The sequence below is a fragment of the Staurois parvus genome, unplaced genomic scaffold (assembly GCF_062004578.1).
Source record: "Staurois parvus isolate SC_StPar_1 unplaced genomic scaffold, SC_StPar_1.0 ptg001992l, whole genome shotgun sequence".
NCBI classification, from domain to species: domain Eukaryota; kingdom Metazoa; phylum Chordata; class Amphibia; order Anura; family Ranidae; genus Staurois; species Staurois parvus.
The window spans coordinates 1,134,411-1,139,896 of NW_028319788.1; positions in this window are offsets into that span (position 1 = coordinate 1,134,411).

Here is a 5,486-nt window from a genome sequence, read left to right on the forward strand (position 1 = left end):
GCTCTTGCACTGATGAGTCTTCAAGAACAGCTGTTCAGTCTGCGGACAACCTGAGGGCAACAGCCCCTTTGGCTCTACAACCCTACTGAGAAGAAGGAACTCTGCTCTCCAGGGTCTTAGGCTATTTATCACCAATTCAGCCCCCTACTGGACACTCCTCTCCAGGGATTGACTAGAATCTGATAAATATGCAGGCTTGTTGTTTTGAATCTCCTACCCTAAGCTCCGGAAGCTTCTTCCAGAAACAAGGGGCAGCGATCAAACTCCAAAGCCTGTGAGACCCTGAACAGGCCAGAACAAACAGTCACTGCTCCCTTGATTACAGAAGGAGCCAAAGCTAAATGTACCCAGCATCCTACACTAGGAGGGCAATACATGCGGAAATGGACTTGCATGTGCTACATGTTTGTGATGGAGATGTGATGGAGTGATCAGAGTAAATACCGATGAATGGTAGCATTTGTTGCATTTGAGATCACAGCGCTACTTTATAGCTACACACTACCTACAAGTGAATAAATACTTTCCTGGTGCCCGTGACACCATACCAGTAATATTGACCTTGTGACACCCCTGCACCTCTCACTGGTTCCTCCCCCTGACTTCCCTTAATAACAGTATACAGCAGTGATGTGAAGTTAAAGTGTTACTAAACCCACAACAGTACAATCAGTCTGTAGATGCAGTAAAGCAGGCTTGTTATACTCACTGTGGGACCTAAGGGGTTAATCCTCTGCATTGTGTAAAAAGGCTGTTTGATCCTGTCTTCTCTAATCCTCCCCTTCTTCAGCTGTCCCTAATCCGTCTGCAGATAGTACAGAGCTCTAGGAGTCATGCTCAGTTTGGTGTGTAATACCAAAAAGTTTTTTTTACTTTGCGGAGGGTGCATGTGATTAACACAGGGCCAATCGGCACTGTCCAGACAGAAGGTCAGGGGCCATGCAGCCTCATAGGACAGTCAGAGCAGAATGAAAACTCCTCCTACAAGCTTTAACCAGTTCTCAGCTGGACACTGATAGAAATCACAAGACTGCTATATATTGCTGATGAGAAAAGGTATTTAGCAGTTTATATTTACTAAAATAATTTAATTTCCATGTTGTTTGTACTGTGGGAGACCAGGTATAGTGAATGCAGGGTCTGGGGAGACCAGATATAGTGAATGCGGGGTCCGGGGAGAGCGGATATAGTGAATGCGGGGTCCGGGGAGAGCGGATATAGTGATTGCAGGGTCCGGGGAGAGCGGATATAGTGAATGCAGGATCCGGGGTGAGCGGATATAGTGAATGCGGGGTCCGGGGAGAGCGGATATAGTGAATGCGGGGTCCGGGGAGAGCGGATATAGTGAATGCGGGGTCCGTGGAGAGCAGATATAGTGAATGCGGGGTCCGGGGAGAGCAGATATAGTGAATGCAGGGTCCGGGGAGAGCGGATATAGTGAATGCGGGGTCCGGGGAGAGCGGATATAGTGAATGCAGGGTCCGGGGAGAGCGGAGATAGTGAATGCGGGGTCCGGGGAGAGCGGATATAGTGAATGCGGGGTCCGGGGAGAGCGGATATAGTGAATGCTGGGTCCGGGGAGAGCGGATATAGTGAATGCGGGGTCCGGGGAGAGCGGATATAGTGAATGCGGGGTCCGGGGAGAGCGGATATAGTGAATGCAGGGTCCAGGGAGAGCGGATATAGTGAATGCAGGGTCTGGGGAGACAGGATGTAGGGAATGCAGAGTCCGGGGAGTGAATATAGTGAATGCAGGGTCCAGGGAGTGAATATAGTGAATGCAGGGTTCGGGGAGTGAATATAGTGAATGCAGGGTCCGGGGAGAGCGGATATAGTGAATGCAGAGTCCGGGGAGAGCGGATATAGTGAATGCAGGGTCTGGGGAGACCAGATATAGTGAATGCAGAGTCCGGGGAGAGTGAATATAGTGAATGCGTGGTCCGGGGAGACCAGATATAGTGAATGCAGAGTCCGGGGAGAGTGAATATAGTGAATGCGGGGTCTGGGGAGACCAGATATAGTGAATGCGGGGTCTGGGGAGAGCAGATATAGTGAATGCAGAGTCCGGGGAGAGTGAATATAGTGAATGCAGGGTCTGGGGAGACCAGATATAGTGAATGCAGGGTCCAGGGAGAGCGGATATAGTGAATGCAGGATCTGGGGAAAGCGGATATAGTGAATGCAGGGTCTGGGGAGGCCAGATATAGTGAATGCGGGGTCCAGGTTTTAGTGACACTTTAAGTAGGAGGAACCATCAAGAGAAACAGAGAGCCCACGAGATCGACACTCCCAGCATTGATGGTTTCCCGGTGGACTTAAGAGGAAGGCTGATACTGAACAGAACAGAACTGTGGTTGGTGAAGTATGCAGCAGGCGGTGTAACTATGTGAACTGTTCATTTACAGTTTGTGAAAACATAACTTTAATGACAGGGGCACTTTAAAGTGGACCTAAACTCCAAAACTGAAGATTTGCTATGTTATGAGAAACATCTAAAAATGTTAACTATGCCAAATAAATATCCATAAAATTCTACCTTTTGCCTTGAATTCTTCATGACAACACTTCCTGATATGTGACTGTGCCTAGGCACTTCTGTTCTGTATCTTCATAACTGTATATTTGCAGTGTGAGATCACATAAAGCACTTCTGCCTCTGACTGCTAGTCTCACCAGATTTGGAATGAGATTTGGTGATGTCACTCCTGTGCTGATCACTGTTCTCCTTGCTGGACAGGAGGCTGTACCTGAGGATCCACGGTGGAAGGATCTCCCTGCTTCTGCTGAATTAATTCTGTGGATTTGTGTTTCCTCTACCTCTCCTGCTGCTTCCTGAATACTCCTTCACCAGTCGTCAGATCACCAATCACTGAGGGGCAGATCTGACATGAGGAAGTAAAGCCCTGCTTCTTTACCTTCTTAAGTGCCTTGAGTCTTGCACCTGTATATCTGCAGTGTGAGATCATTAAAGGCTTTGCTGCCTCTGACTGCTAGTCTCACCAGCTTTGGCAATGTCACTAGTCTGATGCTCACATTTTTCCTTGCTGGAGAGGAAGCTGTACTGGCAGTGTACTGCAGTGCAAGGATCACCATGCTTCTGATTCATTCAATCATTCTCTGGATCTTGGCTTTCTCCACTTATCCTGCTGAGTCTTAACCTCCCTGGCGGTATTCCCGAGTGTAGCTCGGGGTAACATTTCAGTACCAAAAGCGGTAACCCCGAGCTACACTCGGGAATACCATGCGGCACTGCTCCGGCATGTGTTCTTCACTTACCTTACCCTGCGCTCCCACGATGTGTCCCCTGCAGCGTCCCTGGCCATCTCCTCCGGCCGATGCCGGCATCCAGCTTCTGTGTCCTGTCCCTGTGACGTCGGGACGTACGGGCGCCGCCGCCGCCGGCGGCGGGAAATTTAAAAATTTTAAAAAATGTCATTTTTTTTTTTTTTCATTTTACACAGTAAAACATTGCTGTTTCAACCTATTTCACATACATATTGTCCCTAGTGCTTTGTCCGGCGCCCTGCCTGCATTTTGTCTGTTCTTTCTGCCTGGAAACTGAGAAATGTCCATGGCGTCCAAAAAGTGTCCCTTTAGGTCAAAAGCGGTTTAGATCAGCTAGAGAACAGCGATAGTAATCAGAACCACTTGCAGAATTGAGTGATAATGATTCGTGGGGGAAATTCGTCATCAGAAACTGAAAACGATTTTGCGACTGAGCTCAGCAATGTGCGAACTTGGCGCTATATTTCACATTTCAGTGTTTTTGGTTTGATTATATTATTGAATTAAATTTTTTATTATTTTTATATTATTTTTATGATTATTTATTAAATTATAATTTATGATTTTGTGTTTCAAATTTTAACATACCCGGGATGTTTACTAGACTCTTGTTCGGACAGATTTCAGTAAGTTTTTCCTAAAAATTACAGGCCTACAATTAAAAAAATACATATTTCCATGCAAAAAAATGGTACCGCTTTCAGCACCAAAAATCTGAAATAATCATACCGCCAGGGAGGTTAAAGTGGAAACAAACCCAATTATGTATCTTTTACCTACAAGTAATTCTTTAATAAAACGTACCTGTAGATACTGTAACTAACTCCTAAATATGCACCGCTTAGGAGATATTTACTGTAGAAGCGCCGGTGATCCATCCATTCAGAGAGTTGTGCCGCGGCCGAAACTCCTGCGTGCATGGAGTGCGTGGAGTGACAACATCATGTCTTGGCCAATCAGTTGGCCACAGCTTGCCAACCCGGAAGAAAGACCAAGTAAAGATGGAAGCCTCAGGGAGTCATGACAGTGCTCCACTGGGAGCTTCCTTTTCAGGTAAGTCTTTCAAAATGTGCAATGCATACTAGCACATTATGCTCTTAACTTGCAGGGAGAACATTTTTAGATTTTTTTTTTTAGCGGTTTGCTACCGCTTTAAATATTTCCCCACCAGTCATCAGATCCCCAAGCATCAGGAGGGGCAGCTCCGACATGAGGAAGTAAAGCCCTACGTCTACCAAAATGGCCACCTCCACAGAGAAACCGTGCAGACAGGGGCGGACTGACAACTCATGGGGCCCCTAGGCAATAGGGGATCATGGGGCCCCTGTGTCCTTGCCCAAACCCAAAAAAGCCTATGAAAAAAGGTACCAGGGGAATCTCATGGGGCCCCCTACTGATCCCCGGCCCTCGGGCAGTGCCCGAGTTTCCAAATGGTCAGTCCGCCCCTGCGTGCAGAACATGACTTGTAAGTCACTAATGGGGAAAGATCAGCTACAGGGAGACCTCAGGCAATACCGGTGACTAGACCTTTGCCCCGTGCTTGCTTTTTTTTGGGGGCACAGCACCCAGGGTTCAGTTCTTTTCCATCATGCCAAGAAAGTGTGCAAAGATGCAATTGGGGTGGAGTTCACCTTCAGACAAACAAGTAAGCATGGCATATTACGGACACGAACATCCTAGTTTGCAGTTGGAACAGACCGCTAAATGGAGGCAACATTTACATACAACAGACATACATTAGCAGCAAACGCCCATAAATCTAGTGGCTGTTAATCCGTTTATCTGCCTATTTAATTATTTGCCCTTCTATAAATCTTCCTGTTTGTCCATCTCTCCATCTATCTCTCCTAATAAAGTTAGTGCACCATACTACAGCACATCTCGAACATCCAGATTCTTCGTTAATGGAATTAATTTGCTGTGATGTCGCCCTGGCTCATTCCGAAGACACCCCCCCCCCCCCCACCCTTCCAACCAGCACCACCTACCCCCACCCCATATCTTCCTATATCTGTAACATTAAAGTCTTCATTTTCAAACTTTCCTAGTTAACATTACAAAAGGCGCCGAGTCCCAGGGTTCGAGTCTGTTCCCAGAAGTACTTAACTAATAGCCTAAAATCTGAAGAATCACTTTAATACTTCAATAGAAATAACCCAATTCAAAACATTTCCAAAGAAACAGGACTCCTTGCTCTAGGC